At 40.7% G+C, this 23569-nt stretch overlaps 1 protein-coding gene and 1 pseudogene across 2 annotated transcripts in view; both read right to left on the bottom strand.

The window, feature by feature from the left end:
* Positions 1 to 23569, bottom strand: part of NFE2L2 (NFE2 like bZIP transcription factor 2) — a 175003-nt gene that overhangs the window by 63426 nt on the left and 88008 nt on the right. For both annotated transcript variants that reach the window (XM_081579598.1, XM_081579597.1), the window contains one exon: positions 22435 to 22560. The gene's annotated coding sequence lies outside the window, so the exon portion shown is untranslated. The remainder of the gene's footprint in view (positions 1 to 22434; positions 22561 to 23569) is intronic.
* On the bottom strand, positions 898 to 22493 carry LOC145540444 (putative uncharacterized protein FLJ44553; annotated as a pseudogene).

Raw genomic sequence — 23569 nt, 5'->3', positions numbered from 1 at the left:
CAAACATCGTTTGAAAACCTTGTGTGTTTTGAAATGATTTTAAAATTCACTTCGCAAATAAGATTTGGTACAAGTCAGATTTTTTTTTTTTTTTAAATGATGCTTTGCTTTCAGGCAGCATTTCTTTGCATGTCAGTTGATCTGACTTCTGCAGCTCTTACAAGTGATCCTTCCACTTAAGTCATCTTAATGCTTCCTTGTCACTTCATCATTGTGGACATACTGTACAATGACATGTCCTCTCGGGAGGAGGACAGAATTACTCTAGGGTGCGTGCTCATAACTGAGATAGGGGAAATGAAGTGATAAACATTTAAACACACAGAGAAGCACATCACCCTTTCCACATTTAGAAGACTAGAGAATCATCTGTAGACAACCTTTCATCTATAGACAACCCAGCTGTGGGTCTTACTCTGAGAAGACCAGGTCCTCAATTCTTAAGTGAAAACTTGATCACCAAGATCGCTGGATCAGTCTTTTGAGGGTGGATTCATAGGGGATGAGGTAGAGGAAGGGAAATGGTACATTTAAAGACCAATCAGGCAGGAAGGGGTTTAACCTGCTAGTTCCCAAATATAACAACTTTCATGAGTGCCTCTTCCCTCTTCCCCTCACTGTTAGTTTCAGGAAAATGACACAGAGACTTCACCTCACAAGGACCTGGTGACGTTGCATGTGATACACATGTGATAGTGAAATGGTTTCTTTCTTGGTATCCCCCTGTCCCCACCTCCACGCCTGGGACAGCAGGCCCTTTGTTTCATTGCCTCAAGGTAAGAGAATGATGTGACAGCATAAAAAGCAAAATAAGGATGAAAAACTTCTCTGAGTTATGCTTTGTGTTATAAAAGCCCTCAGAGGACTGGAGAGGATCAGGTGTGCAGCCAAAGTGATTCAGAAGAAAAAGGCCTGGGGAGAGTGGGGTTTCCCTGGAAGATGAGAAACACTTCCCTTCGCTGGGTGGGAGGAGAGATGGATGAAAAGTGAGACAGCAAAGGCCTGGTGGGTCCTTCCCTCCTCCCTTCCCCTCTTTCCTCAGAAAGGCACAAGCCTGGGGAGATATCAGCTATGGGGTGTGGGCTTACAAAGCTTCCCAGACCCTGGACTGACCTCAAAGTAGGAGGGAGCTGCTGGACATGCATGGGCTGTGTGGACAGGAAGGAGGCATAGATGCATCTTTATTAGTAGGGAGTCTAGCAGGAACTGTAGTCATCTGGATTGACGCCTCCTCCAAGAGCTGACTTGAGGAACAAATAGATCCCCCAGTACCTTGGCACTAACCCCTGTACCCCCGCCACATCCCAACCCAAACCTAGACACACCTTCAAAGATGGAGAGATACTAAAATGATGGGACTCATTGCTGACAACTTCCAAGAGAGAGCAGGGGCTTAAAGAATAAATTAGGCTGATCTATAGTAAAATTAAAATGTAGTTTTTGTTCACTTAATCCTGTGCCTCATCTAGTGTGAGCTGCTGGGGTAGATGGGATGGTGTAGAGGAGAGACCACCGACCTGAGAGAGAGCTCTGTCCCAGTTGTTGTTCAGTCATTCAGTCATGTCTAACCCTTTGTGACCCCGTGGACTGTAGCACGCCAGGCTTCCCTGTCCTTCACTATCTCCTTACTCAAACTCATGTCCATTGAGTCAACAATGCCATCTAACTATCTCATCCTCTGTCACCCTCTTCTCCTTCTGTCCTCAAGTAGTATATACTTTGGACAAGTCATGTGACTATTCTGGCTCATAAGGTCCTCAGTCTATAAAACATGTATAATAACACTTGTCCTGACAACTCACAGGGCCATTGTGAGAAATGAGATGCTGCACATGGGTGTCACAGAATACAGTGCCAAGCAAAGAGGCAGACTAAATGGTATCAAATGCAAAGCACAATTAAAAGAAAAATACTATATAACTCGGAGAAGCTTGCAGGAAAGACTGGCTAGACAGTCATCAATTTCATTTTCTCTTCCTGGCACACAAAAGACACCATTTCCCGGCTCTCTTGTAGTTAGGATGGGACCCTGTGGTTGGATTCTGCCAGTAGGATGTGACAGAAGTAGTGTCCAGTGCTTGTAGACCTAGTGACAATCTTTAATGTATTCTCTTCTCCTTTGGTGGCAACTGTTGAGGCCAAATGTCAAAGCTGATGGCATTTTAAGATGAAAGGAACCTGAATCACCACTTAGAGGAATGTAAGTGGTGGGGCTCTCCCTACACTGAATTGTGATGTAAGATGTAAACTTTTATCATGTTAAGTCAGTAAAATTTTGAGCTTCCCAGGTGATGCTAGTGTTAAAGAACGTTAATGCCTGCCAATGCAGGAGACATGAGACTGGGATTTGATCTCTGAGTTGGAAAGATATCCTGGAGGAGGGCATGGTAATCCAGTCCAGTATTTTTGTCTGGAGAACCACACAGACAGAGGAGCCTGGTGGGCTACAGTCCACAGGGTCACAAAGAGTCAGACAGGACTGAAGTGACTTAGCACACATGCCATAAAATTCTGGGTTGTATATTAGTGCAGCCTATCTAGCCTCTCCTGATTGGCATAGTAATAGAATAATAGGGTAATAATATAATATTATCAGTATTATACATACACACATATCACATATATATTATGAGATGTCTCAAGGCATGAAGAAGTAGCTCAGTCTGTATCTTCCCTTCCATATTACACAGAACAGAAAAGTTCAGTTTGTCCTGTTCTTGGGCAAAGATGTCACAAGTTACAATGACATTACAGTCTATCACTTTCTCAATGGAAGCTGATTTATCTGTAAACCTGCAGGAAAGCTCCCACCTGGAATTGATAGACCCCAGGCCCTCTGCACCTCCTCATTACAGCTGCTAAGGTTTTACCTTGCATGACCACTGCCCGGTCTTAGCTGGGAGACAGTCCCCCTCCTTCCTCAGCTCATATTCTCCACGGACACTCAGCATTCTAACAAGGAGGACCCAGGAGATGCTCTTGGATCCAGGCAAGGAGGAAATCTGTTCTATAGGGAGCACAGGTGTTACAAAACATCTCAAAGCAGTAGGTTTTGTTTGTTTGCTTATTGTTATCATCTCCATTCCCCAAACACTTCCAGTATGCACACATTTGCAGCTTAACTTCTGCCCAAGTCACCAAAGCAGGAGGTACTATCAACTGTACTCAGAGACTAAAATTTCACTGCAGCCCTGGAGAATGTCCCACAGTAGACAGTGGGACAGTGATATTTTTCCCACAAACCACACTCTCTTTGTCCAGGGCTGGCAAGAGAGCCCCATTATCTTGGAAGGTCCTGGGCTCCAAATTTCCTCTGTCTCAGGCCTGGCTGCCATCTCCTTTTTCGGTAAGTCTTTCTTCTAATGCCTTTGACACGTGGGAAGGATCTTCAGGGGAGGGCTGGGTCCTTCATTCCTTAACAAAGACTATCCTCCTTTGGACAAGTTAGCTGGCTCTGATCCATGTCAGAGAATTCTGCCCAGTGGGCATGTAGACTTGGGCCACTGGTCATACAGGGTGAATGAGGAACCATGAATACAATGGGAAATTAGTCGGCATAATTGAATGAAATCTCAAAGCTCCTGTCCTACTGAAGGCAGGTAAGTGCAGCTATATCATCATCTTTGAATAAATGGTACTGATCTCCAGAAAAAGAAAGCATTAATACACTTTTTCTAGGTATTATTGTTATTATTATTGATCTACTATGAATTGGTAACCTGAAGAGTAAAGATACTTTGCATGTGTGAGAGCTAAGTCACTTCAGTTGTGTTGGACTCTTTGCGACCCTATGGACCATAGCCCGCCAGGCTCCTCTGTCCATGAGATTCTCCAGGCAAGAATACTGGAGTGGGTTTCCATGCCCTCCTCCAGGGGATCTTCTCAACCCAGGGATTGAACCCACATCACTTATGTCTCCTACAATGGCAGGCACACTAGTGGCACCTGGGAAGCCCCAGAGATATTTTATTTGTTTTTAATTTTTGCTTTCTATAGTAAACACTTAAAAAATAATATGTGCTTATTGTGGTAAATTTGTTAAATACAGAAAGGTATACAACATATTTTAATAACATCTCTCAGCATCTGCCTTGGGATATAGCGAGTCATGTACATGTCTATCTCCTTTCAACACTGTATATTTCTTGAGGGAAGAAATCATAGACAGCATTTCTTCATCTTTGTGTAACCCATAACATCTCACCCCAGGGCCTTTAATCCCGTAGAACACAATAAATGTGGAATGAGTGTCATTCAATGAATTTGGGAAAATTGGTGTTCTCACTTACTTTTGTAGGCCAAAGTCTCCACAGCTGTAAACAAATTAAAAAAGAAAGCCCAGAGATAAACCCACATACCTGTGGTCTCCAAGTCTATGACAAAGGAGGCAAGAATACAGAATGGAGAAAAAAAACAGTTTCTTCAATAAATGGTGCTGGGAAAACTGGACAGCTACATGTAAAAGAATGAAATAACAACAATCCCTAAGACCGTACACAAAAATAAACTCAAAATGGATTAAAGACCTAAATGCTGGAAAAACTGGTCAACCACTTGTAAAAGAATGAAACTAGAACACTTTCTAACACCATATACAAAAATAAACTCAAAATGGATTAGAGATCTAAATGTAAGATCAGAAACTATAAAACTCCTAGAGGAAAACAGGCAAAACACTCTCCGACATAAACCACAGCAGGATCCTCTATGACCCACCTCCCAGAATATTGGAAATAAAAGCAAAAATAAACAAATGGGACCTAATTAAAATTAAAAGTTTTTGCACAGCAAAGGAAACTATAAGCAAGGTGAAAAGACAGCCTTCAGAACGGGAGAAAATAATAGCAAATGAAGCAACGGACAAACAATTAATCTCAAAAATATACAAGCAACTCCTGCAGCTCAATTTCAGAAAAATAAATGACCCAATCAAAAAGTGGGCCAAAGAACTAAACAGACATTTCTCTAAAGAAGACATACAGATGGCTAACAAACACATGAAAAGATGCTCAACATCACTCATTATCAGAGAAATGCAAATCAAAACCACAATGAAGTACCATTTCATGCCAGTCAGAATGGCTGCTATCCAAAAGTCTATAAGCAATAAATGCTGGAGAGGGTGTGGAGAAAAGGGAACCCTCTTACACTGTTGGTGGGAATGCAAACTAGTACAACCACTATGGAGAACAGTGTGGAGATCCCTCAAAAAACTGGAAATAGAACTGCCATATGACCCAGCAATCCCACTGCTGGGCATACACACTGAGGAAACCAGAATTGTAAGAGACACGTGTACCCCAATGTTCATCACAGCACTGTTTATAATAACCAGGACATGGAAGCAGCCTAGATGCCCATCAGCAGATGAATGGATAAGGAAGCTGTGGTACATATACACAATGGAATATTACTCAGCCATTAAAAAGAATACATTTGAATCAGTTCTAATGAGGTGGATGAAACTGGAGCCTATTATACAGAGTGAAGTAAGCCAGAAAGAAAACACCAATAAAGTATACTAACACATATGTATGGAATTTAGTAAATCGGTAAAGATAACCCTGTATGCAAGACAACAAAAGAGACACAGATATATAGAACAGTATTATGGACTCTATGGGAGAGGGCGAGGGCGGGATGATATGGGAGAATGGCACTGAAGCTCGTAAATTATCATACGTGAAATGAATCGCCACTCCAGTTTCGATGCATGATACAGGCTGCTTGCATGATACAGGCTGCTTGGGGCTGGTATACTGGGATGACCCGGAGGGATGGGATGGGGAGGGAGGGTGGGAGGGTGGTTCTGGAATGGGAACACATGTACACCCATGGCGGATTCATGTCAATGTATGGCAAAACCAATACAATATTGTAAAGAAAAAAAAATAGATAAATAAACTATTTTAATTAAAAAAAAAAAGACCTAAATGTAAGACTGGACACTATAAACTCTTAGAGGAAAACATAAGAACAACACTCTTTGACATAAATCATAGCAAGAGCTTTTTTGACCCACTTCCTAGAGTAATGAAAATAAAAGCAAAAATAAACAATTGGGACCTAATCAAACTTAAAAGATTTTGCATAGCAAAGGAAACCATATACAAGATGAAAAGACAACCCTCAGAATGAGAGAATATATTTGCAAATGAAACAACAAAGGGTTAATCTCCAAAATAATAGAAACAGCTCGTGTAGCTCAATATCAAAAAACAAACAACCCGATCAAATAATGAGCAGAAGACCTAAACACGTATTTCTTCAAAGGAAACATACAGATAGCCAAGAGGCATGTGAAAAGATGCTCAACTCACTAGTTATTAGAGAAATGCAAATCAAAACTACAATGAGGTATCACTTCACACCAGTCAGAATGGCCATCATCAAGAAAGCGACAAACAATAAATACTGGAGAGGGTGCAGAGAAAAGGGAACCCTCCTACACTGGTGGTGGGAATATAAATTAACACAGCCACTATGGAGAACAGTATGGAAGTTCCTTAAAAAACTAAAAATAGAAGTACTATCATGACCCAGCAATTCCACTACTGAGTATATACCCTGAGAAAACCATAATTCAAAAAGACACGTGTACCCCAATGTTCACTGCAGATGAATGAATAAAGAAGATGTGGTGCATATATACAGTGGAATATTACCCAGCCATTAAAAAGAATGAAGTTGGGTCATTTGGAGAGATGTTGGGTCATTTGTAGAGGGCCTAAGAGACTGTCATACAGAGTGAAGTAAGTTAGAAAGGTAAAAATAAATATTGTATATTTATACATGTGGAATCTGGAAAAATGGTACAGATGAACCTATTCACAGGGTAGGAATAGAGACACATAGAGAACAGATGTGTGGACATGGGGTGGGGATGGATACATTTGGGAGATTGGGATTGACATATATATACTACTATGTGTAAAATAGGTAGCTAGTGGGAAGCTACTGTGTATCACAGGGAGCTCAGCTCAGTACTCTGCAGTGACCTAGAGAGATGGGATTTGAGAAGGGGTGGGAGAAAGTTCCAAGAGGGAGGGGATTTATGTATACATATAGCTGATTCACTTCTTTGTACACCAGAAACTAACACAATATTATAAAGCAACTATGTGTATGTGTGTGTATGTTAGTTGCTCAGTCGTGTCTGACTCTTTGTGAGCCCATGGACTGTAGCCCACCAGGCTCTTCTGCCCATGGAATTCTCCAGGCAAGAATACTGGAGTGGGTTGCCATTCTTCTCTCCAGGGGATTTTCCTGACCCAGGGATTTAAAAATAAAAAGATACATGTAATAAAGACTATCTACACCCAGGTGGTATATGACTGTGGTTTCTGAAGTCAGACAGACATGGTCTGGAATCCATCTCTGATCTCACTGTGTCCCCAGGCAAGTTATTTCAATCCTCTGAGTCTCTTGTTTGATGGACTGGCCTCATTCCTGGACTCAAGCTGATGGAATGATCACTGTTGGAAACACTGATGCCTGGAGGTGTCCCAATTTTAGCACTGAAAATCTCACTCCTTGGAAAACTCCTCAATCTCAGGCAACCAGGAAGGTTGGTCACCCTACAGAGAAGTAGGACAAATCACACACTGGATCTTAAAGCTTTTGTGCAGAAGCAAAATGCAAAACTTCTGTTTCAGTGAGCCGATCAAGTCACATGGCCATAGAGAACTCTGAGGGGTAGAGTAGTGCCATCCTACTATATTCTGGGGAGGAAACCTGGAAATATTTACTTGCCAGCTATAATGACCACCACACCTGCTTCACCCTTCTCACCCCCATGGGGCTTACAGTCTGCTTAGAGTGACCTTCAGCTCTAGCACCTGATCTTAGCACAGTTATCGTCAATGGATTCTCCCTCCCCACACTTCACTCCAAGAATGGCAGTTGGTAGTAAGGTGGGCCGTGGATGCCAAAGACAGAATCAGCTTCTCCTTCAGTGACATCCATTCATTCATTTATTGATTAGCAGATTCAATATTTTCTCTCCTGCTTCTTCTCAATGTTCACTAAAGACGGAATTTGTAGGCTTAAAGTAAGTAACACTACTAAAGTGCTCAACCTGATAAGCTCATACCTGCTTAGCCAAGGAGCATTGCTCATCCGTGGTTCTGCCTCCTGGGTTAGGTGCAGGTTTTAGGGAAGGGGACAGGACTTAAAATTGGGACACTGTGATGCTCTTCCATATGTGTTAGTCCCTGCAGCTTGATTTCGTGCTGTCAGTGTGCCATTCGCCATTCCCAGATGCAAATGGCTGTTTCCAAAGGTCTAGGTCAATCACCCGGGGAGCACTGAAACACTTGTGTCCAGGCCTCATCCAAAAGCAATTAAATCAGAATCTCCAGAGTGAGGTGAGACTCAGACACTGATATTTTTAGTGTTTAATATTTAAATGTTTAATGTTTCCCAGGCAAAGACACTGGCCTAGGACAACAGTTCAAAAATCTAAACATATATCAGAATCACCTGGAGGACTTATTAAACCATATCCACTGGGTTCCCCTCACAGAATTTGTGATTCAGTTGGTCTGGGGTGTGGCCTGAGAATCTGTATTTCTAACAAGTTCCCAGATGATAATGATGTTGCCACTTGGAGACAACATTTTGTGAACTACTGGTCTAGGAGACTTTCAGCATTCAGAATAGCCTAATGGAATGGGGAGGGGCTAGTGGCAGGGAGGCCTATTCTAGATGTTTGTTACCTCTGGAGGATCCGGTCGGGTTGCACTGTGAGGAATCTCTATTAGAAAGAGGTGAAATAGCAGGGCCTGGTAGATAGTTGTGAGGTTTAAGTGAAATAAGGTATTATACCAAGCCCTTAGTTTGAAAGCAGCCACAAGCAAGCACTCAAAACAATGCTAACCTGCAGTGCTAAACCATCATTCCCCAGAAACCCAGGAGTGAACTGGAACATCGGAGGAGTATCTGAAACCTCCATACCTCCCACAAGTCTTCTTTCCTTACCCCATCTCTTTTAAAACATTTTTTGAAAAGGCAATAAACATTTATGATTTAAAATAAAGAATTGTGCAAAAGGATGATAAGTAATTTTGCCTCTCCCAGATCTCCAATTCTCCTATTCTGCCCATCAGAGATAAGCACTAGTTCAACTTTCTTATATATACCTCTAGCGTCATTTTTTTGTAGACAAAACCATAAGTAAGTGTGTGTGTCCATCTCTTTTTAAAAAGTATTAATGATAGCATGCTATACACACTGTTTCTACAATCTTTTTTTAATATACAATCCTCATGCAAACTTTTTTTTACTTAAGATTGTATCTTGGGGATGGTGGTGGTGATTTAGTCACTCAGTCGCGTCCAACTCTTGCGACCCCATGGACTGTAGCCTGCCAGGCTCCTCTGTACATGGGATTCTCCAGGCAAGAATACTGAAGTAGGTTGCCATTCCCTTCTCCAGGGGATATTCCCGATCCAGGAATTGAACCTGGGTCTGCTGAATTGTAGGCAGATTCTTTATCGATTCAGCCATGAGGGAAGCCCTATCTTGGAGCTAGTTTCATGTTAATGCATATAAATCTGCATTATTCTTTTTCATGAGACTGCGTCATCCCACTGCAACTATGTACTGTAAATTACTTAACCAGTTTTCTATAAATGGATGTTTAGTTGTCTTTTTTTTTTGCCATCATAATCATTCAAACAGCCAGTCAAACAGATCTATCAGATAAGTTCATTAAGCTAAAATTGTTAGATCAAGAGTATATCCAATTTCTCTTTTGATTCAAACTGCCAAATTCCCTGGGAATATCCAAGGGGTGGCTTAGTAGCAAAGGTTCTGCTGTCAGGCTGCGTGCATTCAGCCACTGGCTTAGACACTTACTACTTAGGTAACCTGGGGCAAATGACTCTACACACCTGTGCCTCCGTTTCCTCATTCACAGAATGATGCGAGAAGCAGTTCTTCCCTCACAGGGCTGTTACAAGGACTAAATGAGAGAATAGCTGTGAAATGGTACAACAAAGCAAGTTCTCAGTAACTCTGACACAAAACAGAAAATAAAAAGTCAGAGCAGGGACTTCCCTGGTGGTGCAGTGGATAAAAATTTGCCTGCCAATGCAGGGGACACATGTTCAATCCCCGATCTGGGAAGATTCCACATGCCTCGGAGCACCTAAGCCCATGAGCCACAACTGCCGAGCCTGCGAACTGCAGCTACTGAAGCCCGTGTGCCTAGAGCCTTTGGTCCACAACGAGAAAGCCACTGCAATGAGAAACCTGTGCACCGCAATGAAGAGTAGCCCCTGCTTGCTGCAACTAGAGAAAGCACTAGAGCAACTAGGGAAAGCAACAAAGACCCAGTGCAGCCAAAAATAAACAAAAATTTTTTGAAAAGTCAGAACAAGACAAGTAGAGTCCCTGAGATGATGATGGGTAACCCAGATTATCCCATTTTGGTTGGGCTTCTGCTTCAATGGGGCACCAGAAGTTCCCAATGAGTCCATATTTGGCGTACAAGTAGGTTGCACTGATGGGACTTGTGTTAGAGGGTGTGACATGCCTAGTAGGTCAGGGCAATTTCACAAGGAACTACGTGACTTCCCTGAGGATCAGGCCCTTGCCATTGCTTTGGGTCCTGTCACAACAGCTAACACAGACTAAGTGCTGGGTTCCAAAACTAGAGCTTCCAAAGGAATGATGTGCCAAGAGTGAGATTTAATGCTGACGACAAGTGTAGGAGACTTACTTGAGGAAACCGACATGGCAGGAAGTGAAGCGACTTGTTTAAGATTACACAAAAAGAATGATGCAGGTGGAGTCAGCATAGTAGAAAGCATTGTCTTTCAATTGTGCACAGCAGTCCTCCCGCCCCCTTGCCCGCTTCTCATTGAAGGCATGGTGCTGGCCATGTTAAAAAATGGTGATGATAACGATGATGCCTGTGACAATAGCAGTTAACTCACATGAATTGAATCCTGTGGGCGAAGTGCTGTGCTAAGCACTTTATATGGATTATTTTATTTACTCAGCCATAGGGTTGAGTGTGCACTCTGTGCCAGGTGCTCTTCTAAGCACTTTATATATTCAGATTCACTTCATTGTCAGGACAATCTCCTGAGGTAGGTACTAATCCTATCTCCCTTTTACAGACGATGAACTGAGGGATAGAGAGATTAGTTAACCTCCAAAAAGCTAGTGAATAGTGGAGTTGCAGTTCTGACCCACATATTCTGTTTTCTTGCTTGTTTTTTAAAACTTCTGGTGCAGGAGGTTATATTAATTGCACTCCTTACTCTATAGTTCGCTCTCCTCATAGGTCTCTCTAATGGCCCTCTCTTGTTTTATCAATCAATCAATCAATCCTCTCATTTTGTTTGGGCCTCCCCCCACCCTCCTCCCTTTTCTTAGAAGCAACCATTGTACTATACTTAATATGTACCTTGTTTCTGTGAGTTGTTGCAAAATCTTTCTTGTAACACAGGTTGTGTTATGTCATGTACAGCTTCTTATTTACTCTTCTAAGGGCAGTAAAAGCTTGTGCCATCATTGTTAAGATCGCTGCCACTTGATGCTGCCTCCAAATGCTTGAACTACCATACTAGAAAAGTTAACTTAAACTCTGCTCTCTCTGGGCCTCCCTCATAGCTCAGTTGGTAAAGAATCTGCCTGCAGTGCAGGAGACCCAGGTTTGATTAACCCTGGGTTGGGAAGATCCCCTGGAGAAGGAAATGGCAACCCACTCCAGTATTCTTGCCTGGAGAATCCCATGGACAGAGGAGCCTGTCAGGCTACAGTCCATGGGGTCGAAGAGTTGGACATGACTTAGCAACTAAACCACCACCACCACCACCGCTCTCTCTGCTGATAAGCATGAGCCAGTAAGTGAGTCTGAGAGCATGGAAATCCTGCAGTCTTCGTTCCATTTCCAGCTAACACATTTGGGTTACCATGGTTACAATAGATCTGGGAAGGTCAGCAGGATGAAAGGATAAACTAGAGATACAGATGGATGGATGTCCAAAAGTTGGTTAGGAGTCTGACCTCCCTTACCTTCAACAGTTCCCCTATTTGGGAGGTCATCCCAAATAACAACAGATCATATAAACATGATGGGCTTGCCATAATAATTGGCTTAGGTCAAGTCCCCTAGCTTCACACTTCCAACCAGATTATCACCCCAAGTCTCTGCAGAGGACTGGGTCCATCTACATTAGAGCTTTAGTAAACCACCTAATTCACATATCCAAGTCAATTCTCGATGGAAAAAAATGCTATTCTAAAGCTAGAGGTGTAATTAAATGTGTTCAAACCAATAGTTATCCCAAACTCAGACTCATTTGCGGCAAAAAGCATTTCCGCCATTCCCTAGTGTTCAAAAATTCCACTTGCATCTCTGCCACACTGACCAGATCCCATTTCTCTCCTCCTCCCCCTACCTACACCACTTTCTTTCTTGTCATCAGGCATTTTATTGGTTGAATTGTGTCCCCTCAAAGAGAAATGGTAAAGTCCTAACCCGTAGTACCTCTGAATGTGTCCTTATCCATAAATAGGGTCATTGCGGGAGTAACCAATTAAGATAAGGTCATTAATCCAACATGACTGGTGTTCTTACAAGAAGAAGGCCATGCCAATACACAGAGAAACATGGAAAACACCATGTAAAAATGGAGGCAGACATTGGAGAGCTGTATCTACAGCCAAGAACACTTAGGAATGCCAACCATTACCAGAAGCTAGGAAAGAGGCACACAGTCCTTAGAAGGAACCAACCTTGCAAACACCTTGACTTCTAACCTCCAGAACTGGAGGAGCATATATTTCTTATTGTTTTAAACCACCCAGCTTGTGGTACTTAGTTATGGAAGCCCTATAAAACCAACCCTGGAAAGCCCTTTCTAAGCCTGCAATCCATAGGGAGACATTCCAGCAAAGCTTTGGCCAGCACCCCTGGTTCCATCATTCCTACCTTCCCCATGCAGCCAATCCTGCTGATCTCAACTCTAGCTGGGACACACTATCTAATTTTTTAGCTCCTATCCACAGCTATTAAGGTGATAGTGCAATTTAATGAATTGGTTCTGTTGCAGAGTCATTCTCTTCCTTTTCCCAATATAAGTCCCAAGGATTCACCCTTGAGGGTCTTTTGACCCTGTTTCTACTCTCCCCTGGTAACTTAATTCAGTCTCTGGTTTCTCCATCTACTGGTATAATGTCACAGGTCATTTGAAAATCTTCCCAGCTCTGAGATTTTCTCTCAAGGTCTACATTTCTAGTCGCCTCCTGGACATCACTATCCAATCTTCTCACTACTTTAAATTCCATATGTCAATGAGTGAACTCATTGAGTCTCTCCCCCCAGACCTTCTAGGTCTTTACTTTTATCTTCCTACTCACCCAAGCCAGAGAGCCCCTCCTTGCCTTCCATACATAACACAAGTCAAATTCAGTGAATTTTAACCACCCAATACCTTGTATCTGCAAGGGATGTAACCAAAAAATATGTAAGGCATTAGTGCTACTCTTGGCTACTGCTCCATAGTTCTTGCAGCTTTTATTGATCCTCTGTGTGGTATTCACAGGTCATGATTTCTTTTCTTTTCTTTTTTTTTTTGCTGAACCTCTGTGGTATCCAACAGGTCATGACTTCAGGTTCATGATTTTTTAGTTGGTCACTTTCTTCATTCATTTTCTGGCATTCCAGTCTTATCTCCATTTACTTAATGGTTAATGGCTACAAACACGCATTTCAGAGTTTTGAAAGAACTATGACATGATAGACTACCATGACTATTGTTAGTACGATAATTCCCAATGTCTGGAGTGTACCTCAGAGCCATGATCCCCAAGACCAAACCAATGAAAATCAAGTAAGTCAAAGAAAGGACTGGATGAAGGAGTCATCCTTTCAGCCAACTGGCTTGCTTAGTGTTTGTATGTAAATGAGTTTCAACTTCCCCAGAAGTGTTAATTCAGGTGCAGCAGGTGGTATTGGCCACAGAACAGATACCTCCTTGTCCAGCTAAAAGATAAAGGCTATCCTATTATCAAGAGCAACTTCAGAAAGAAAGTCTAAGGACTGTTGTTGGGGAGCTATTTCCTTAGCAGTAGACTCCACAATACCTTCAAGAGTTAAGGAGAGGTTCCTCATCATGGCCTCATTTACATTTACTCTTAACTAGGGTAGTAGGGACCTGCCAAAGGAAGAGAATTCTGAATCACGAAAAATGCCTGGTAGGTCCTTTCTAACCGGAGAATGTAAAATTCAAGGGAGTTGACTGGTGAGTTGTCTCAGTTTAATTGTGGACAGTCAGAGGCACGGTGAGATAACCTAGGGCTTCCCAGGTGGCTCAGTGGTAAAGAATCCACCCACTAATGTAGGAGACATGGGTTCAATCCCTGGGTCAGGAAGATCCCCTGGAGTAGGAAATGCCAACCCGCTCCAGTATTCTTGCCTGGAAAATTTCATGGACAGAGGAGCCTGGCAGGTTGCCTTCCATGGGGTCACAAAGGGTAGGACATAACTGAGCACACACACAATACATAATTAGATAACCTAAGAGGCATTTTCCCACTTACATGTTAGCCATACAGGCATCCATAGGCTGAAGGAGAATGATAACCACTACAGACAAAGATAAATCTTTTGGGGGCCCAAAACACTTTCCCTAAAGTAGAACTGTTAATGGATTCATTTGCAGATGTTGTTTCACTTGCCCATTCAAGCCAGGGGTCAGTTATGTTTTCAGTGCATTCAGGAACTAAATCTCCTAGTCTGAAATAAAAAGTTGTTCCAAATTCTAGATACCCTCCTTAGCAATGGCCTAGGAGATGTGGACAATCATGTTATCTTTCCAGGCAAATGCCAGTGTAAGGAAAAGAAGAAGAAAGAGTTTCATATTAAGGTATGAAGTCTTGATCAAGCACCTTGAGAGGAATCAAGCTACCACCATGCTGGCTACCTCTCTTCCCAATCAATTTGACTTAAAGATCTCACAGCTGAAGACTTCTTCAGTAGTGAGATGCCTTCCTAAGGTTCAAATCCCTGAAGTCTGGCTGTAGTTAGGAAGATCTGGTATAGTCTCTTCCCAGGAGATTCAGGAGCATTCTATGTTCTCACTGATTCCAAATCAGAAAAGGGGAAGAAAATTGGAAATGTAGCAAGATACTTGAGGTAACTACAAGAGTTTAGAATCCAGACTAGTTTATATGCCTAGACTGTTAACAGAACTAGAATCTAATAGCTACAAACATAATTTTTCTCTCTACAATTTTCCTCATTAAAAACAGATAATCACAGTAAAACTAATTTGTTTGCATTAAACTTGGCCTGTGAGTGCAGTGAGAACAATGACTGACCATATAAGCTTTGGTCAAATCTGAGTCCATGTATATCTCTCTCAAATATGACATTCCAGTCAAAGCCTTGGTAATATAGCCAATGTTTCCAATTGTGTTCTGTTACCAGGAGAACAGATTCATACTGAACTTATGCAAATAACTAACTCTATTGCCGAGGAAGAATACTTGAGGATTTTCTAATTATGGAAGGGATCACATAGGGAGAAAAAGTAAATGTTTCATCTGTGTTTACAAAGATATCTTTTACCAAATTGCTGCATGTCATGTTCAGATGAAGAGGAAAGGTTTCCTTAAATTTGGAAAAATGAAACATTAAGGAACCAATGTTTCAAACAAAAAGTCATAAAAAAATTATAATCATCTTCCTCAGTTCATTCAGTTCCATGTAATTAACACTTGTTTTGCTTGAATCCAGTTTTTCCTTCAGTTCTGGAGTTCCCACTCAGTTCAGTTTTATGATCTTCAAGTTAATAGAAACCTATACTTGTCAAAGTCCTTTTCATGAATCTCCTTTAAGATGAAGCACTTTAACAAGAACATTTTTGCAAAAGCATCACAGTAAAACCGTAACTCTGTAAATGATAAAGGACTTTAAAATGGGCATGGTTAAAAATCATTTTTTAAAAAAGATAAAAAGATCTGACGAGAATTCATTACAATGTTATTGACAAGGAAATTCAGTTATTTCTGTGACATATACATTTTAAGATATAGTTGTCACTGATTACATTAGACCAGAACTTACCAGATTTCCAGGAATTTAGCTCAATTTCAGGAACACATATAAACATATAGAAATACAATATAAAGAATGTTTAATATTACTTCTCATCTGACAATGCTTCCTATGTAATTGGGCTTCCCTCATGGCTCAGACAGTAAAGAATCTGTCTGCAGTGCAGGAGACCTGGGTTCAATCCCTGGGTAGGGAAGATTCCCTGGAGAAGGGATTGATAATCCACTCCAATATTCTTGCCTGGAAAACCCCATGGACAGAGGAATCTGGTGAGCTACAGTCTGTGGGGTCGCAAAGAGTTGGACATGACTGAATGACTAACACTTTCACTCTCCCATTTAATTAAACATATCAAATAAGCCTAGTTAGTTTAACTTATGGGGTCACAGGGCTTTCCTGGTAGCTCAACTGGTAAAGAATCCATCTGCAATGCAGGAGCTCCTGGTTCAATTCTTGGGTTGGGAAGTTGCCCTGGAGAAGGGAGAGGCTACCTACTCCAGTATTCTTGGGCTTCCCTGGAAACTCAGACGGTAAAGAATGTGCCTGCAATGCAGGAGATCTGGGTTTGAACACTGCGTTGGGAAGAGCCCCTGGAGGAGGGTATGGCAGCCCACTCCAGTATTCTTGCCTGGGGAATTCCCATGGACAGAGGAGCCTGGTTGGCTACAGTCCATGGGGTCGCAAAGAGTGGAAACAACTGGGCCACTATGTACAGCACAGCATGGGGTCACAGAGAGTCCCAGAGACACTCCCCCCCAACCCTTCTGCCTGCCGGGAAATCCTAAAGTTATTTATAAATCAAAACACTTTATTTAGAATTTGACTTGGGGAAGTTTGTAAACAAATATAAAAAGATTTTAAAACAATTGGTCATAAAAGGATCATAGGTCACTGAAATAAGAGCCATTTTACCATAGTGACAAAGACTTTGAATGCAAATACAGGAGGGTACATAGTTCTGAGCAAAACTTTGCTTTTTTAATAGCAAGAAGACTAGGTTTACTCAAGTAATCAAAGACCTGTTAAAAACAACAAACACAGGAAATTATTTTGATAAAACATAGAATCTTTGTTTTCTAGGCAGACCACTTTAAAGGTAAAGAAAAACTTTTGTTTACAATGTCTTACTAAGAGCAGACTAATAATCCAAAACAACCTGTCCTTTCAACAGTGAGAAAACTAAATTTTAATATTGTACCAGCTTTACCTTTGATATTAAAACTCATTGACTTCAGTAAATTCATTTTGATAGCCACACATAAAATTCTTTTCCCAAGATTCTTTTTCCACAAACCTACAATTTGTCCTGTGTTTTTTCTCTTTCCCATTATGAAATAACTAGTCTCTAATCAGGACAAAGATCCTTTCTTTTTCCTCAGTATAAATGCACCTCCATTCCTTATACCTTCTTTTATAGAAAACATGTTTCCTACTTTCCTTGCATATGAAGATGTTTCCCTTATTATTTCTAGTAGCTTTTGTTGTTATCGTTCAGTTGCTGAGTCATGTCTGACTCTTTGCAACCCCATGGACTGCAGCACTCCAGGCTCCTCTGTCCTTCACTATCTCCCAGAGTTTGCTCAAACTTATGTCCATTGAGTCGGTGATGCTATCTAACTATCTCATCCTCTGCCACTTTCTTCTCCTTTTGCTTTCAATCTTTCCCAGCATCAAGGTCTTTTCCACTGAGTTGGCTCTTTGTGTCAGGTGGCCAAACTATTGGAGCTTCAACTTCAGCATCAGTCCTTTCAGTGAATATTCAGGGTTGATTTCCTTTAGTATTGACTGGTTTGATCTCCTTGCTGACGGAGGGACTCTGAAGAGTCTTCTCCAGCACCACAGTTCGAAAGCATCAATTCTTTGGCTCTCAACTTTCTTTATTGTCCAATTCTCATGTCTGTACATAACAACTGGAAAAACCATAGCTTTGACTATATGGACATTTGTTGGCAAAGTGATGTGGCTGTTTTTTAATATGCTGCCTAGGTTTGTCATAGCTTTTCTTCCAAGGAGCAAGTGTCTTATCTACAGTGATTTTGGAGCTCAAGAAAATAAAATCTGTCACTAGTAGCTTTAATTGTATACATAGGCTTCCCAGGTGGTGCTAGTGGTAAAGAACCCGCCTGCCAATGCAGGAGACATAAGAGATGCAGGTTCAATCTCTGGGTCGGGAAGATCCTCTGGAAGAGGGCATGGCAAACCATTCCAGTACTCTTGCCTGTAGAATCCCATGGACAGAGGAGTCTGGTAGGCTGCAGTCCTTAGGGTTGCACTGAAGCAATTAAGTGCGCGAGCGCACACAAACACACACACACACACATAAAACAATTGTGAACTGTTATATTAGCATTCTGTGCTTTGACAAACTAATGGATACTTTTTTATGATTTCTAGAAACATATGCTTTCTCATAGTAAATTTTTCATCGTGACATGCAACATGTTTACTAATAAGTCCAAGTATCTTTAGTTCCTCTGGGAAAGGAAGCAAAAGTAAAAAGGCTTGTGTTTAGTAATTAATGTTTTAGTATTTTATCTCATTTGGGAATGATCTAGGTACACAATGACTGTCCATCATTTAATTTAATTTAGCAAAACTTTAAGGTTTCAGTATACCAAAAAGGTTTGTGGAAACTAGTTTAATAGTTCACCTAAAAACTTTTATCCTGTTTATATCTATTAAATTCACTTATTTTCAATAATTATGTTTAGACTACCCACAAAAATTTCATGAGACATCAGACAAAGTCAGCCATCATCCCATGTTGTTTTTCTCACTGACAAATTGTGTAAGAAAGACTACATGAACTTATTTGACCAAGAAACCCAAGTATAGGATTGGCCAAAAAGTTCAAACTTTAATGGAATAAAGTATACCTGCGTTATTTTAATGCTGATAATTCTGAAGACATCCCTATTTTAATTAACCCAACAAACTTAAACTATTTTTTATTTACCAAAGATTATCTCAGATCATGTGAACTTGAAAAGCATTTCGGTTAGTTTCCATCATATTTTTGAGAGTTTTAGGAGTCCTTAATTCATCTAAGCGCTTAATTCTCTTCAAGCCAAGTAGAGTGCTTTTACAAATTAATTTTGGTTCTACCATCCAAAGGTAGAAAATACTACACAACTATTACACACACACACAAACATATAAACAGATGAAAACAGAGATCTTATAGCTTCTGTTTTAAAATTACTGCCATGGAACAGGTATAACACAAAACTCACTAGTTATAAAAGCAGTTGGATCAATGTTTTCCAATAGATGAAATAAGTTAAGCTTATCTGTTTGGATGGCTAGAGCTGTTTACTAATATTTATGGAGAAGACATATAAGAGATTTTTCATTTGTCTAAGTTCAAAATTACTGCCTCTTCCACTTTTTTTTTTGTTTGTTTGTTTTAATGAGAATTACTTCCCTGAAGTTGATATTTTAAAGAAATTATCTAACTAAGCGTTCCTGGAGCATTTCTGGTTTTGCCACGATTCATAAGAAAATGACAGTTGTTTTTAACTCCTAAAGGAATTGGGTTGCAACTTAAATGACATCATAGGTTGCTCCACCCATTTTTAGAAGGTTTTTCTTTTACTTTGTGTACACAGTTTTATTTTAGCTTAGTGGAGGAGGCCTAGAAAAATTCCTATCAGGGTCTGAATGTCAGCTTTCAGCCTGGCCAATTTCTGACCACAGAGCTACTTTAAAATCCTTCTAAATATCTTGTCCATTTTCAGCCAGGACAAACAATAAATATCTCTGGAAGTGGTGAACAACTCCTTTGTTATCTCCAAAGAAAATGCAAAAGACATTTTATTTTTCTCTTTATTGGGCACTGTAGACAGATCTGGGAGAACTGACTCTGGTTAGAATTCTCACCCTTAGCTGGCTTGTATCAGTCTTTTCAGGACCACATCCGTAGGCTCTGAAAGGGGGTTAAAGTAGAGAGTGTAGCTTCAGTATCTACAAGAATTTGGCAAGGTTTTCCATTAATTTTAGTTTTCCTTGGCTGTTTAAGGGAATAACGTAACGGTTTACCAGAAAAGCCCTCGGAGTCTCATCAACTCTGGGAGGGACCCATACAGGGACCCTCCTTTGAGGGTTGATATAAGGACATTCATATCTACAAATCAGCTGAATATTATGCAGAGGCTTGTTTGAGGACATTTTCTTTTCCAGAATCCCAGTTGCTTACAACTGAGACATCTACCCATGAGTTAGCATTTTAATGATGGACTCCAAGAAGACTGTGATGTAGGCGCTCAGGCATTATTTTAGGTGGCTGACATTATTCCAGGTGACTGACCTTGGAGCTGTTATGACTTTAAAGCCAACAGCTTGGTGGATTTTTGTTTACAATCTTGTTCCAAAGTCCTTTTAAAGTGTTCAGTTACAGTCACGAGGTTCAGTCAAACAGGTAATAGCCTCCCATCCCATTTTTTTGTTTGTTTTGGTCTTTTTATTAATCCACTAACCTCAGGACATAAACTATTTAGAAATAGTGTAGCTAGAGCAGGTTGGGTGACTTCATCCCTTGAATGAAACCCAGAAACCTGTAGGAGGAGAGCTTCTAGATAAGCTTTAAAGTCAGCCACAGACTCATCTTTTTTTCTTGGTTGCATGTTTGAATAACAGACCAGGGAAGACTCTAGGATTGGCTCTCAAAAGATCAGTTTCTACTTTGAGAGCATTTTCTGCTCCACTGGAGACCATGTTGAAGATTGAGGATCTCAAATTATCATCCTCAGGGTTTTGCATTTTGGTTCCTTCATTTTTGTGCTTCTTCAGATTCTACCAGCATGTGCACAAGCTGATAAAGATCTGTCAGACCAGGGTCAAAGGCTCAATAAGGACTCTAAATTCTTCAAGACTTTTGAAGTGGTTTCTTTTTATATCCTCTCTGGGTTAAGGAAATTCTTTTAAGTGCTGCCCTTGATTCAGTCTTTGACTAAGATGTGAGAGATACATGAGAAGGATTGCCTACAACCTTGGGCGGTTTTATTTTAAACTGCTTAATAACCTCTTTAGAAAGGAAAGGCGGGGGGTTGGGGTGGGGTGGCTCAAGAGGGAGGGGATATATGTAGATTTATGGCTGATTCACACTGTTGTACAGCATAAAACAACACAACATTGTAAAACAATTATCCTCCAATAAAAAAAATAAGAGTGGAAAGGCAGTTCAGATAGACAATTAGTGGAATGTGAATACTCAGGTAAATGAAGATAGAAAGGAGCAGTAGGAGCCCTGTTACTCATACTATCTTTTATTTTAGGACCTCTTTTGTCTTTTATTTTTTATTGGCCTTTCCAATGAATCTTTCCATGAAGCTACTTTGGAATCGTGAAGGCTTTTGGAGGCCCCTGCATACCAACTAAAATAGGTATCTTATTTTATTTAATTTGGTAATCCTAGCTTTCAAGTGTACTTCTTAAATGAATGATCTTATCTAACTGGAACATTCCCCATTATGGTCACTGGAATCCTAGCTTGTTTTTGGTAAGATTTTGCCATTTTTGTAAATATTTACAGCTTCCAGGTCCATAGTTCTTAGCCATAAAATAAGCAGGTGTGCTGAAAGGTGGTGTGCTTAATGCTTTAGAATTTGAATTAGTAATTAACTTTTAATTTTATTATTTAAAAAAATTATTACTTTAAATTATTTATGTATTGATTGAGCTAGCTTTTGGAGTCAAAATAATACTAAAAAGGGATATGCTGCTTAGGAGGGAATTGTATGGTGTTTTACAGTGTACTTCATTGCATGACAATGTTCTTGAGGTTGGCTGGTGTCCTAGTGTCAGTCTACCCAGTCTGTGGTGAACTTATTCTAAAATAGGAGACTTAGAGTTTGGTGAGAGGTACTCTAACAGCTATTAAGTGTTCAATCCATGCTCACCAATTTTTGTGGCTTTATGCTTCCAAGATCTTTATCAGCAATAGCCTTTCATATAAAACAAAACAAATGTGTGCGCCTTAATATACCAAGCAGTAACCAAAGAAACGTTACTGCAGACTGGCCAATAGAAGGCACTGTGCGCACGGCCAGCCATTCCCAATGTGGAGCTTGGGCTGGGGAGAGAATCGAAACAAAAGACCTCAAAGAATGGGGATTGCAAACTGATTCCAAAGAAATGGGAAACTGCAAATTAAACTGCCAACAGCTCCCAGCGTGGAATGTGGTCACAGATCCAAGGGCTAAGATTCCCAAACAAATGAGGAGTTGAAAACTGAACTAAGGCCTAGGGGTTAGTTCTGGGTAGAACTGTCTGCTAGCTTAAATTGAACTGCCCTGGACTGGAAAGTCAATTAAATCAGGAGCTTTATCCAAAGAACGCGAAAGCAACCAAGAGGAACTTACCGATGACCTTCGGAAATGACGAACAAGACGGAGAGCTCAATGGGTTTGTGGAGTACCATGCCTCAGTCCCTTGTTGTTCCTGAAGCCATCAGAAGTTCACTTCAGATCCCACTGCTGCCACCAAATCTGTTAAAAGACAAAACTCAACTGAGTAAGTTTTATAGGTCTTACTGACTTTGTTCAATGATCCATGAACTGGTAGCATCCTATGTAGCATATATAAAGGTGCTATACACAATGAAGGGCTTTTATAAGCAGAAGTGGGCAGGACAAGGAAAGATCAGATTACCTTATCTTTCTCTTAGAGGATGGAAGGGATCTGTAAGGCAGATTACCTCACTAGTGCTGACCAGGAAATTCCAGACTGAACAGTTAAGACTATATTCCCGGGGGAGGTTGAGACTGCAATTAGGTTATGTATTAAGTCTTGATCCATGACATGGCTTAACACAAGTGATTCCATTTGGGGTCTGGTTTTTTTTTCACACCAACAGTGAGTGTTTTGCTCTGCCCTGCACTTCTAAGAAGTTGCTGCTTTAGCTCCTGAGTTTTCATAGCTCTTTACATAGACCTCTCTTATGACACTGAACATTTCCTTTGTGTATTAAAGTTACTGGTATTAGTAACAACAAACATCCTTTATTATAAACTTAATGCATTATTTCATTTTATATTCCTAATTCCATTTTATATTCCTAATTTATTTTACCCCCATTTTGCAGGTTAGGAAACTGAAACATGAAGAGGTTAAATAATTTATGCAAGAATATGTACATGGTGGAGTGAGGGTTCAAATGAATAAAGCTGAGAGCCCATACTTCTAACCACTACTACACAAGACGGTATTGTGGTTACTAGACTGGGAGCTTCTGGATGGCAAAATCTTTCTATGCTCCATCTTTGCACCTCCCAAAGTACCTAATGCCATTCATTGCCCTTTAAAGATGCTCAGTAAAAAGAAGCACACATTTGGTCAAGTATCACTTTCCTCTCGTCAGTAGGTGGATAAATTAGTGACTGATACATGGTGTTTAATGCAAATACTGAAACTTCATTTCCCCACTGCTCCTCTTCCCTGTTTCTCCTTCTCCTTTTCTTCCCCCAGACTGTGGAGAAGGCAATATTGTTGGGAAGG

Source organism: Giraffa tippelskirchi, chromosome 3, assembly GCF_054371585.1.
Source record: "Giraffa tippelskirchi isolate mGirTip1 chromosome 3, T2T-mGirTip1v1.2.pri, whole genome shotgun sequence".
Lineage (NCBI taxonomy): Eukaryota > Metazoa > Chordata > Mammalia > Artiodactyla > Giraffidae > Giraffa > Giraffa tippelskirchi.
The sequence above is the reverse complement of the archived record's forward strand: the minus strand, read 5'-3'. Positions and strand labels throughout refer to the sequence as shown.